Source organism: Drosophila willistoni, assembly GCF_018902025.1.
Source record: "Drosophila willistoni isolate 14030-0811.24 chromosome 2R unlocalized genomic scaffold, UCI_dwil_1.1 Seg167, whole genome shotgun sequence".
NCBI classification, from domain to species: Eukaryota; Metazoa; Arthropoda; class Insecta; order Diptera; family Drosophilidae; genus Drosophila; species Drosophila willistoni.
The window spans coordinates 12,055,455-12,070,289 of NW_025814050.1; positions in this window are offsets into that span (position 1 = coordinate 12,055,455).

Below are 14,835 nucleotides of genomic sequence, written 5' to 3' on the forward strand. Positions count from 1 at the left end.
AGAGTCATTGAATTGAAAGTATATCGATTTAGACCTACTTGAAATGTTTCAAGTTGTAATGAGATAATTTATTCAGTTTGACCTTACGCAAATCCATATTACATAATAAATTCGGGTTCGGAACACTAAAATTACCAAAATTCTCCACAAATGTTTTGGGAATCCTTATATCAGTGCAGAACTACCCTTCCAATTATCCTTCTTTGTCTTTTCATTTCGAAACGAAAAACATTTGATTTTTTGCCAAATTATATGTCCTTATTTTTAATTTGTTTAAATTTCATACATAACATTTAAAAATTTCCACAAAACAAAATTAAATTTTTAAAATAGTCCATCTAGAGATAAGTTCCCAAAGAATTGCTTTTGAACAGCATCAGCAGCCGCGGATTCAATAAGTTTAGCCGGGTCAGGTTTCTTATTATGAAAGAATGCAAAATATATGATAAGGCCAAGAACAATCAATATTCCGATCCCCGAAAATAAGATGCAACAGATTAGTTTTACTCCAATCTTGGCACAGCTATTTAAAAGCAAATAGATATAGATATATAAAGGCATTCATCAAGATCACTTACCAGCATAATGCAGTTCCCAAACAGGCACACATATTGCTATCTATATAGACAAATATTATATTAGTATATATTTCTGAATATGTATATATTGAAATGAAATGAAATTGTTCAACTCGATTACGAATATTGAGAAATTTGACTCAATTCTCTTAGCACCCCTTACAATATTCACATGGCTCAATAAAAATCAATTGTTATATATTTTCAGCCATAAAACTCTGTGAGACAATAACCACAGAAACATAAACAAATTATATTTTATTTGATTGTATTAAAAGGGAAAAAGGAAGATGTTTATAGTCATACTTTCATTTTCGATTAACTTAAGCTTGGCACATTTTCTTTATACACTTGCCAAAGGAGTGTACATCTTTTTGTTAATATCGGAAACTATATGTTATTTAGTCACTATTTTGTATTGGTAATGTCTTGCCTTCTTCAAATAAATTCAAAATTAAAACAGCAAAATAAAAATATATGTAACAAATATTAGAGGGCAAATCAATCTTCGATTTCTCTGAATACTCTTCAGTAAATATTGAATTGCTTGGAATTCGGTTTATCCAAACCGCCAAAAAAGAGTATTCAAAGTCATAAATAAGTCTATGTAACTGCTTATATAGGCACTCTATTTAATTCAATTATTTAAGTTTACAAAATCAATATACAAATTTAAGTACATATGAACTTCTATTTTTAAATCACATATTCAAGAATATTCAATGTTGGCTAGACGGGAAAAGAAATTGACTTGTTTAGGTATGTTTATAGCTCTTTTGGAGCTTCATCGAATTCTATTAGAATAGATTTTGATATATTCAAATGAAATAGATTCAGATTTAGTTTCGTATCTCTTATGTTTTGGAAAACTTAAACTATTTTTATTTTTGGTAAAAAGGGGTGTGACATATCAACAAATAGAAAATAGATAGAAAAATACATTTATTCATTGGGTTTAAATATTGTCAAAAGAATGTTTTTATAAAAGTTACGATAATTTTTTAGATTCTTAGAATACTTTTTTAGGTTTATCGGAATATATAAATAGTTAAAAAACATTACACAAAAGTTTAAAATTAAACGTGTCATTTTTATAGACAGATTATACAGATAAAAAAAATTAAATTAATTTAAAATGTAGAAAAAGTTCTGACTTTTTTCCTGATCGAAAAAAATGAAAAATTGCCAAATATGGGTTTTACTTTTTTACAATTAAAACTAAACCCAGTGAACTGAATTTTTTGTATGCATATTAAATTATAAATATTTATATGTTAACACCTAAAATACTAAGGGTTTTTTTGAGGTGTCGAAATAAATAAAATTACAAAAAAGAAAAAAACAAAATATACTTTGCTAGGGTATAAAAAATATCGCCTCATTTCATATTACATTATTCGGCCGTGTTGTTTTTTGTTTTTTTTTTCCTCCTCTTTCGACAGAGACACTCAATTGTCGTTGAGGGGGCACAACACAACACACAGAGAAAATTTTTACAAAATAAAAATAATGTTTTCTTTTCTTCTTGGTCGTTTCTTTTTGCGAGCATAATCGAAATGTGTAAGGTAAGAAAATGAAAACGAAGGTAACAAGCAAAAGGGAGCAAGGGAACCCAATTGATAGGCTGTATAAGGATTGTGTGTGAGGGGGAAGGGTGGAATGGGCGATAACAGCTTTTTAACCGCCGTATGGTCCATTTAGGCGAAAATGCCGATTACGTTGAGTTTAACGAGAAATTATGACCATTGCGTCCAGGGTAGAATATAGAACTTAAGAGCCCACAAAGGGACATAAAAAAAGGGGGCCCACACTCTTTTTGGCAACCAGTAGGACTAATATTTGGAAAGAAAAATATTAACATTTTTTTTAAAGGTGAGTTTTGTAATGACTTTTTAGTTTTATCATGGATGGTCGAAAATTTTTTAGAACTTTCTCCAACATCAATTTATTCGAGAATTTGCTGACTTATTACTAAGTGAATAATTTTGTTAGCTCTTGTTTTAATTAATGCAGCAATTAAAAAGAAAAAAATAAATGACTGTTTTATTTTATTTTTTAGTAAACGGTTGATGGATTTTAGGAAAAGAGCAAAAGTGGTAGATAGATGAGGAGAGAGAGAGCGAAAAAAAAAGAAAAACGATACAAAACTAAAAAACCAGAAAGGACAATAACTCGCTGCGTCAGGAATCTTGTGCATTATTGCGATTTTACACGCTGCTGCACTCGAAAATGAAACGGACAATAAGCTCCACTTGGCCATAAGTTAGTGGAGGCGTAGAAGGCGTGGCTGTTACTGATGCTGTTGCTGTTTTTCATGCTACTGCTGTTATAGTTGCAGTTGGCCATCATTGCCACTGTCCGCCGCTAAAAGCTTTTTGATTATGAAAAATGTTCGAAACATATGCTCCAAATGACTGCGAAGCGTGCAAAAGAAACTTGGTCTCTCTCTCTCTCTCTCTATCTCTTTGACTGGGTGTATATCTTTTTGTGTGCTTTTTTACACTAGACTACAAAAGCAGAATATCTGTATTTAAGTGCAGAATGTATGTTTAACACGTACTTTAAGCATTGTGTAAGCAAGCAAGTTTTATTATATTTACAGACTTACAGCTTAGTTTTTCTCTTTTCTCTACTCTTCTCTTAACAACTTTTCTATTGCTGTTGCTGCATTTTGATTTTCAAACAAACAGTATGACCTTAGATCAAAAGCTAAGCATGACAGGGCATTATATTCGTGTTGGGAGTATCAGTACTTGCTATAAAAATTTATCCATCACATATGTATTCCATAGGTTTTTCTGGATTCTATATTTGTATTATGTTAACGTTTACCGAAAACATTATACCCTTCCTTTAAAGAGGAAAATGGTTTACCTTATATATATTTTTAATCAGTGGAAAAGTGTCCGCGAAAACGAAATTTTTAAAACGAATTTTATATAAATACAGTAAATCCTCTTTTAACAAACGCCTCAGATAATGAATTTATCCATTTACATTTTTGCAAAAACAAATTTCGCTTAATGAACAAGATGTTAGAGCCAATTATTTTCGTAAGTCGAGAATGCCCTGTACATTAATTTGGTCTTAAAAAACTAAGACAATAGTGTCCGATATACAATTCTTAACTTAACTTTTTTAAAAATACACATTAGTTTGGTTTTAAAAAAACTTGAAGAATATTGTTCGCGACACGACTATTTTAACTTTTTAAAAAGTACATATCATTAACAAGTCCCATAACAATTCTTAAATTTTCAATCTATTGCTATTGTAATAAACAAAAGGGAAATTTCTTTTTTCATGTCTCGACATAAGAGGCTCAAATTAAAGGGCCTAAATAAACGGTTTCTCATATAAGAAAAATTATTCAAAAAACGACTTGAAAATAATTATAAAAATAACGAATTGGCTTACAAAGTGGAAATACAGAGAATTTGTCAATAAAATTGTTTTTCCATTATGTTTGAAAAATGTCTGTTTCGAATTTTTTTTTTTATTCTCAAAAATGGATCATCTATTATGGAATTAAAGCTAACTCTTATATATGTATGTGTGCATGTGTATGTACCTATGTATGTTGTATGTAATATGAGATCGCCATGTGGTGTGGTGCATAAAGTTTAATTTCTGTGTTCGCTTCTTGTTGTTGATAACCAGACAGTCCATCTAGCTGGACCAAATATAGCAACTCCAATCTCTATATTTAGGCCAGATCAAGAAGCACATGGACATGAGAAGAACTTCATGTGGCTATCATAGTGTGTGTGTGTGTATATATGTATTGTATATATGTATGGGTAGATATGTAGATGTTGGAATGGTTTTTGGCTAATGGCTTCATTTGGTCTGGCATCGCTTCTCTCTACACTCATTATGCCCCCTCTGGGACACTTGATGCCACCAATGCATGGTGCGTGTGTGTATGCTCTTAATGCACTTGACTTCGCCTGCAGAGCGGTTTTTACCGTTTAAAAATATCATCAAAACGATCTCGATCAGGTTCTCTCACTTAGTTCTCAGTTCCTCAGCCATTTCTCTCAGTGGTTTGTCTTGCTTGTTGCTCTACGTTGCGTTGGTTCTTTTTTCTTTTTTCTTCTTTCTATAAATACAAAAAAAAAAAATCAGAAAATGTTTGTTCCGGCAAGATATTCTAAATTCTGTTGCATCTACTATACAGTTACGTACCCCTCCATCTCCTCTACATAAAGAAGTCCCCCTACTAGGGAGTTGAATGTTCTTGTTGTTGTTGCCTGTAGACAAAAGGCTATTGCACTTTTGTCTATATTTGGTGGGCATTCAATTACCAACGCGTTGACAATTCTAAAGTTAGTTCCAAAAATGGTGGGGTTGATTATCCCATTGACAATGTGCATCTCTTGTTGAACCCCAAAAAATCTGTTTTCATATTCTCATTTTAATTGCTTACTAAGTGCCCACTGATGACTCAGCACCTGGTGAAGTCACAACGTGGGAGGTTCTCATCAGCAACCGATGGGGAGGCCTACTCTATAGGGTAGGGAGCTAAAACTACAATTGAGTTTGACTAATTTCATATGGCAATTGACGCTAGAAATCTTAAATGATAAGATGACAAAGTAAACTTAATTACTGTATAGATAAAATATTGACTTTAACTCAACCAAGTGCATTTCATTTTGTTTAATCTCTGGCTAATCTTAGCAGGATTTGAAAAGTCGCGTCAATGGATTAAAGTGGGTAAGATTAGCAAGTTCCAGATTTTATAGTTTTCTAAAATAGCATGATCTTGGGGTCATGCTGAGGTTGATTTGCCCAGATACAAATGGTTTCTTCCTAAAATGAATTCCATATCCTTTCCTATTCGAATGCTGAATGCACGAATACAGGGTAAAATATTTTGGGTTTTTTTTTTTTTGTTTAATTCGGAATGAAATTAATTTCTAATTAAATCGATTTAAATTGGTTGATAAGTGAGAAAACTACAGTCCGAAAAAAAAGACAGATTGGTTAAATATTTAAATTATTTAAAAATTTAAAAAATATATATATATATTTTTCGCGAATTGTTTTTGATCAGTTTTTACTCATGTTCTAAGTTTCACATTGGGAAGTGATTTTCTAATATGGAGTATGAACTTGAAAATTTATATTTCGGTTTTTGATTTGCTTCAGGCCCCCGGTGGCTTAATCCGGCACTGAGAACCGATATTTCTACCCTTCCGTTCAAGCAACGCTTAAAAATATTATTGAGTTTTAATATTGATGATCCAATTCTACAAAAGTTGTCCATGCAGTGGTTTATAGATATCCCTAGATATCTGCTTACCATGTAACAGAAAAAGGATACCCAAAATTATAAGGGTCTTTTGACTTTTAAAAATAGAGAGTCAAATGAGTAAGAGATCTCCTCTATCCCATAAATTTAAGGCATTTTATTAACTAAAAGTTAAAGCGAGAGAACACTGTAGCTTTAGGTTGGACTTGTCCTGCCCACTAAAACTCGGTCAGCTCGAAACTAATTTCCCCATGTTCGATATTTTTGACTTTACGAAAATTCCACAAAATTGTTTTTTTTTTGGTTTTTGTTTTTGCCATTTCATTTTATTTTTGTGTCTGTTATTCAATTTACAATTTTGTTTAATGATTTCTTTTCTCCTGACTTGGCCTTTATCGTAGACCTGAAACATGAACATGTGTAGTTGGCGTCTTATCCGCATCTTTAGTAACTTTCTCAGTTTAGGAACTATGTAGGAAGGTAGAAGAACTGACTGAACAAGTATATTCCAGTCACGATTTGGCATTTTTCATCAGCTCAGCGATTTTCATGTCACGTTTTTGGGCTGACAAAGTTTCGTTTCCCCTCCAAAAATTTCTCATTCCAACAACATTTCTCCATCCCGACGCCCATTTGCCACGATTTTAACGTATCCTTCATGTACCTACTTATCCGGGACTCTCTGTGTTTTGTCTTGGCGAAAAGTTTGAAATATTCGCGTCTTTTGTGGCAAATGTAACTATGTGAGTGATATGTACGTAATACGTATGTATGTATGTATGTATGTTTGTACATAGACTTTTGCCACAGACTGTCGCGTATGGAGCAAACCGTGGGGATATTCTGTTTGTTTGCTGTTTTCAAAGTTTGTCAACTTGATGTTTAATTGTTATTTTGTGCCTCTGTTGTAAGTGCAAGTCGTATGTCGTATGTCTTATGTCTGATTTCATTTTGAAGTTGTTGCCAAGTTCTCAACCGCCTGCGGGCCAAACTGAAGAGTTATATTAAAGCACTTTAAGATTGTTCAATTTCTGAAGTTTTAAAAACTATTGAAGTAAATTTTAATATGGCCAACTAATTGGTGTCGCATCTCTTGCAATAATCAACCGAATCTCGCACACATGCTGAGTGAGAGTCAGATGGAGAAGGATGGAGGGATGTTCATGGGTCAACAGCTTGAAAATTGATATTTGTCTTCTGTTTTGTTTTTTTTTTTGTTTTTTTGCTGCATTTATTTTTGCCTGATTTACGATTTGTATCTGCGCATTTTGAAGTTTCTGTTCGGTATTCTTCTTATATATATATATATATTTTTTGTGAAATGGCTCGTAAATACATCGAAAATGCCGCCACTTGAGTTCATTCATATACAGAGGCGAATAATACAAAATATTCCCTTTATATATGTATGTATGTATACACAGACATACATACATCCTTGTGTATATAGCAGTTTTTTGGTACATATGTAGACATGTTGTACATGTGTCTGTTTGCCGGGCTTGACTTCCACGTAATTACGAAATGCCAGACATAAGCCAAAACAACCAGCCGCCCATCACATGTGTCTCGCATTTTCGATTTTGCTGGGATAAGACAGTATGAGACAGAGATAGATGCCAGGAGTAAGAGTGGGACAATGTAGAAGTAAGAGAGAAATGTGTGTGTGTGCGTTACACATGTAAGTTGTTACAACTTGAAGTGGAATAAAGGCATTATCAACCATATTTAGAATTACAATTGCTTTATAAGTTAGTTACAGCAGTTAATTCATTAGGTTTACATATCGATTTTGTAATTTACTTTTGTAATGTTTCAAAATTGGTCCAAAATATATGCCCATTACTCTAAACATCTTCAGTCTCAAAATCTTCTTATACCATAATGCAATGAGCTCTTTACGTGGACCTTGCCTTCTATCGCCTTCCTTTTTATGTTTAGCAATATTGCATTATTTGAAACTACTTATTATATATCTTTTTTTTTTTAAATTTAATAAAAAGAATGTAATAATATATTGTTAGAATTATTAAACATTTCATTAACTTTCGAAACTGCTTTCACTTGCTATCATAAAAAGGATACGATCTTGGGTAAATTTTTAAGATTGAGATTCATTTTTGGGGTCCAAAAAACCTATTTCTTATTTTTAAATTATGATTATAATGTCCAAAAACCTGTAATTCTGACAACTTTTGACTGATATTTAAAATTCATATTCATTAAGTTTGCAGTTAACTTAAGCCTCAAAATCTAGCCAAGTTCCATAAAAAATCACGATTTTTTCTTGAAGTGAAGAATAAAGTATCTTAAAACTTCTTCTTTAAAAGGAGACATGAGCCCGGATTAAGGAGCTCTCCATTTAAGGCAGACACTACTCACTTTTTAATTGTTCTTGTGCTTAGTTCTTATACTTAATATTTAGTTCTGAAAAATAACAATAAGTAAGCGATAATTTAGTTTTTATCCTCTTAAGTTGCAATTTAAACTGTTGTAGTGTCTTCTTTTAGTTGACAGACAAGAATTTAATCACTTGTATTAAAATATGTACTTTTAAAGTTAAAACATAATCCAACCTTTTGAAAAAATATTGCCTTTAACCTAGCCCCGATGTGTTTTTATAAGATGAAACCCTTTTTGTACCAAAGCAAACATTTTTGTGATTCATATTCTTTGTTTGTATTTTTTGTTGTTAGTTGATCAATATTCAATTTTTACTCTTGTCCTTAAACAAAAAGCAAACCTAATAAGTTTATCAGAATCCAAAATTTAGTTGCTGCCTGGTTGCAAGCCAAAAGGATAATCAAAGTAGTAGATATCAATGATTCTTTTGATGTTCATGTTCACTAAGATGAAGTTCTCGTTGCCAGGCTAAGTGCTATGCCACTAATATATTAGACTTGGCTTTAATCAAATTTGAAAAAGTTACGAAAAATTGCAGGTGAAATATTCTCAAGGAAAAACACAAGAGAAAATTTTATAATTTGTTGAAGATTTTTCTAAAGTTTTTCAACATAATTTACAGAGAAACACACGTACACACACATATATATGTATATACAACATCCAGTTCACCAGTTGATGGAGGAAGTTTGTTCAATGTACTGTGAATTGTGTGTTAATTCAATTAGGCGTCCTGGCCTAGCCAGGACTTTCGCCCAATAGCCAAAGTCACTCAGGGAAGCAATGCCCCCTTTGCTGCCTCACCTGTCTGCTCTATGTTGTGGCAGATGCGTAATTAAAATACCAAAAAATGTTTATTCAGGTAAATAATTTCAAAGTGCAAGCCAACTGCAATAACAAGAATTGATACCCGTTTCTGGCTGTTGGACTGACTTTTGGCACAAACACATACACAAACACACATACAAAACACAATCTAATGTCAGCCAGCCACGCCCTCTTCCCTTACTCTGACCTCTTCGCTTTGGCTTCGGCCTTCATTGAAGCGTTGAGATTTTCCAGCGTGAGCGCGGAAAACTTTTTAACAAAACTTTTCATTAAAGTTTTTCCCTTTTTTCTTATTTTTTTCTTCCCTTTTTGGAAAGATGCGGGAAACTTTGCCTCTGGCAGGCGTAGTAAACGTCATTTTGGTGGCAGCAAAGAGGCGTGGCCGCTTGCATGTGTGTGTGTGTGTGTGTGTGAGGGTTGTGCAAGGTTTCTCTCAAGTTTTTAGTCGCCATCCGCAAAATGTTTTTCTCGCATTTCAATTCACCACAAAAACGTTTTGAGAAATTATTGCAAAAGTTTTTCATAAAATGAAAGCGCATAAATTTAGTAAAAAACCCAAAAAAAAAGAACAGAAAAATATATACATATATTTATTCGCCGTCTGTGTGAGTGTGTGGTATTCAAGAGGGAGGGGACGGCTGTCAGAGAGGGTTTGGTGATGTGGTACTTTTTCTTTGGGTGAGCCAAATATCAAACGCCAACCAGTGGCAATGTTGCAAGAGTGCGATATGAGACAGAAGGAAACACACACACACAAAAAAAAAGGAAAAACACGCACACATACACCCCAAAAACACACAGACACATTGCACCTTTGTGCGACACGTTAAGTTGTAAAAACAAAAACAACAGCAGGAAATAAAAATGAAAAGAGTAGCTCGGCAACAACAGTTGCAACAAAAGGCAACGAGTGCGAAAAACTTTTCGTTAGGGTGCAACATAGCATTTTAGATATTATTCTATGGTCAGACGAAATACCCTAACTATAACATATGGAGGAATTTTATATACTTTTTGTCCTTACTAATCAAGAAGATTGCATTGATGAGTTTATTTCAAAACGGGTTAGGGATAAATGCATAATATATTTATATTAGTTAAATTTGAAAAATGCTGAAATTACTTTTGGTTCACTTTAACCTAAAACAGTTCATTGTAAAGTGATCAATACTTTTTCTTCAATTTGGAAACGTTTTTCAAGATCATTGAATTTATCCTTAATGTCGGCAATATACATGAGCCGAGTAATCAATTCTAGATATTTCTAAAAACAAATAGATACATATGTATTAGATAAATTCTAAAATTTGACTTTATATTATTAAAGAGAATTTTCATCCCGAACAGTTTTTATTTCAAAATCCAAGAAGATATTCCAAATTTTTAAATAAAAGAAGTTTAAAATGTTTAAACGAATGTTTAAAATTTGGCGAAACAAAACTAAATGTGGATATGAAAATGGTTTCAAATTTTTTTCATTTCAAATATATAAGAAATTTATATTTTAAAATAATCATTAAAATCTAGCAGTTTTTCAAAAATAAAAATATTCATTCCATTATAAGGGAAAAAAATTGTAATTTCTTGAAGAACCATTTTTTTTTATAAAGAGGGAAATATATTTTGTTGATTTTTTTATAAATAAAAAAATCGGCAACCGAGTTTGAAATCATTCCGCTTAAAATATTTGTTCAGTTAAACTAATAAACTAAAATCGGTAGGTAGGTTTAAAAAGTCCTCTAAAATTGTGTTGCACAATACTTACATGAACCGTTAACTTAACAGTTTAATAAATTCAATTTTGAAAATTCCTTGTTATAATGTCTAATTGTTTAAATGACTAGTACAGATTTTAAGATTTGGATTATGAACAATAAACATTATAGTTTTGGGTTTGCTATAGCAAAAGAGATTTCATATGGATGAAATGGCATCTAAATAATTAAATTTTTATGATATAATATATTATATTTTTAAATACTAGAAAACAAAATGTGTTGGCACGAAGAAAGTATTTCAAAAATTTAAATATAAGTGTCATTTAAAAATTATGCATTATTAAAATAATTTTTATGTTATAGTGAGGTTAAAAAAACACACACACTGACCAGATACGCCTCAAATATCTTGATGCTTTTCCAAAAATTTAGTTGCTTGGAATAAATCAAATTCTTGAATTTATTCAATATTCCAATTAATTCAATTGGAAAACTTTGCTGTTAGTTAGTATTGATTAAAAAGATTAGTGTAGAGTGTTATGATTTATAAATATGATAAATAATTTATTACTATGTTCATTATAATATCAAAATATGTACAAGCAACGACGATTTTTCGTTGATTAAAAAGCAAATAGGTTCAGGAATCATGAACTCAAGTAAAAGAGTATTCAAAAGTCGTATAAACCTATATTAGAAACTAAATTTTCCGCTTTCGGCATGTCTACACGATATATACATATACTAAATGCGTTTATATATATACGTACATAGATATGTATATAGACATGTATATATAAATATAATTTTTGTAGTTTTGTCGACTTTTCAACTTGGTGTGGTAGTGGGCTGAGTGGGTCTGGTGGTGGTGGTGGTGCGGTATTGGTTTAGTTTGGTTGCTTTTTGGCGGTGTGCATTTGAAATATGGTCGCCTGTGCCACAAATAAATAACGCTTTGAAATCGGTCGCAAGTGGATACAGATATAGCCAACATTTCAAGTGTATGTACATACATATGGGTGTGTATGTGTGTCTGCGTGTGTTTGTGTGCGCTTTCTAAACCAACAAAATAAGAAAGAAACTAAAAAAAACCAGAAATGAATTCAAAGCAACCGTTGGCTAACCAGCAATTCTTACTAAATATTTAGTCGATTTTGATTTCTTACTCCCAATCAGGACTTTAAGCATCAGTTTATCTGTCAGTTGCCCTCATGGCTCGTAAATTCAAGAATCGTTTGTCACGTTTTACCCATAAAAGGATTTCAATTTTCTCAATGTAAAACGGAATTTGCATATAGAAGCACAAACACAAGATGGGGACAAATAAAATCAAATTTTATGTAAGAACAAAACAACAACAACAACAACACAAAAACTGTCAGGCTGTCATTTGATGTTTTTTTCCTTCTTTTTTTGGTTTATTATCAATAAAATAAATTAAATCAAATTCTTTGTCATTTAATTGCCCATCGTAAAAATCAAGAGATATGTACATGTTGTTTATTGGCTTAAAGTTGCCATATGAAGTGTTACCTCAGCTTTAATTTCTCTGATTCACTTGACTTGTCAATAGTTTTATGGTAGCCACTGTCAATCGCAGAAGATTATATGCGAGAGTAGGTCAAAGTCTTTCAAATAAAAGTGTAAGAAAGACTTTCCTCGTTTTCGCTGCATTTATTTGTGATTCACAAGTAGCTGAAGCGTTGATTTGATTTGATATGAAGTCTTAGAGCGAAATCTGCTGCTCAGAGACTGTTGACATAGATCTATATATTTGTAGTTTCCATCGTTATCTTTAATATTAATAATGTCATAAATGCTAGGAAATCATACAGGTTTATTATTCAAAGATATTTTAGTTTTATCTGCGTTTATGGCATTAGTTAATCTATTTATAAAAAATAAAAAAGTAATAAAAACTTTTAAGCTAAGCTTTATCTATTTTGTATATAATTTTTTTTTGCATTAAGTGTAAATTTCTTTAGTCTATATGTTTCTATACTTATATAGATGAAGGGGTAAATTTGAATATTAATTGTTCAAATATATAACTCTTCTTAAGAATTGATTGATTGCATAACAAGTTAAGTTATAAGACGCAGAAAGCATTCTTTGGTTTTGACCTTTTGATGAGTCAAGTGTTAAAATGAAACTCAATGAGTAAATAATTAGTAAACTGATGCATTATATTTTGTTGTGATGGTAAAATCGAAGATGAAGCTTGTGATTAAAAGGTCATTTGAATGAAGTTCAAGAGTCCTTCTAGGTAAAAGGTTGTTCAATTAAAAAAGTAATTTCCATAAAAGTTTTTCGCTTATGTGTATCATTTACTTTATGGCCTCCCCACGTATTTGTCAATGCATTTGCATAAGGCTGGGATATGTATCTATAAGTATGAGTTTATATGTACATTCTATGTATGTGTGTGTCAAATGTGTGTTTTGTACATACATATGTGTGTGTGCACTTCTTAACGAGATTTATTTGTAGACAACAGTTGGTGGCTATGTTTTTGTGGCAAAACAGCTAAAAGAAATTCATCAACGACAATCAGTCAGCCATCTCTTTTACTCTTTCCTTGATTTCTCTTTAACCCATCTCTTTCTATTCTTTTTGGGGAGCTATTTTGGCCACCCAAAAATACAACATTTTGATATAAGTAATGCCCGAAGATGAGGAAAAGAAATGTGCTACAAACAAACCAAAAAAAAAAAAAGAAAAAAGAAAAAAAAAAATTAAATTGCATTTGTGTGTTTCTCTTCGCCAACAATTTTACCTCCTCTTCTTTCTCTATCGTCATCTTTTTGCTTTCGTTCCTTTGGTCCCTTCCTTGAATTGTGTCTATTATGCGTGTGCAATTTCTATAAGTGTGTGGGTGTTATGTATGTGTGTGTGTGTGTTTGTGTGATAGTGTTAGTTAAGCTTTACATTTGCACATTAAAAGGCGAATTGTGTTTGGAAGCATTTTTTTTTGTTGCACTTCGTTTTAACTGGCATGGGAAAGCTCTTTTAAGCCTTTGAAAGGGAATAGAAAGAGTTTACTCAGTCAAGATGGTTTGTTATAGCATAACCGACACATTTACAATTTTGTAACTTAAAAAATGAATACATTTAGACTATAAAGTAGCTAACCCATTAAACGTACATTAAGTTAACATTAAAATTTTAGTTTTTCGCAAACACAAATAAGGCTAAGGTAATTATAGCCTGCAGATTGTTTCTTTTATATGAAAACGAGTCATTAAAAAGGATTGTTACAAGGAAAAAAGTATCTTTTTTAGGAAACCCCCTTTGAAATTCGTAAATGTATATTAAAAATCTTCTTTCGCAGTTCAGCTTATCTGACACGGTTGAGTTGCTGACTTTAAGTTCTGAATTTAACCGAATTTGACATTTTTCTGCCTTATACCTTTTATTTGACGATTTCAATACCTATAGACTTTTAGCCCATAGACAATTGAATATGAGCGACGGAATGTTAAATCTATAACTTATTATTCAGTAATTAGGACGTCACTTTAAATTACAGTTGTAAAATGTCATAAAATTATAAAAATATGAAAAAAAATTATATATTAAGTTCTTTCAGCTATCGTTTTAGCCGTTAGTTGGGACTATCTTTCCTCTAGCCAACATAAAAAAATAATCGAATTGTCTTGGGTTACCCTATGTTGATTCATTCATTAAGACTTTTTATTATATTGTCCAAATGAATCCGTTTAGGTTTGTACTTAACTCAAGAAACAGTTCTAGTGAAAATATTTTTTATATAATTTGTTCAAGAATTTTCTATTAGATCGTTTCATTTGATTAACCAGTAAAGTGATCTGTTTATATGGAATAATCATCTGATTCTTATCAAATGTTACAGAACTATATGTATTATTACATGTATTTGTTGATTACTTACAACTACAATTAGGCAAAAGAAGACTTAAACATTTTCGTAGGAAGAATGAAACCCAGTCCCTTCAGACTCTAGATCCAAGATATTAAACACACTTAAGCATTTTTCTGTTTGTTATTTCGATTAAGACTAGATTTATACAAA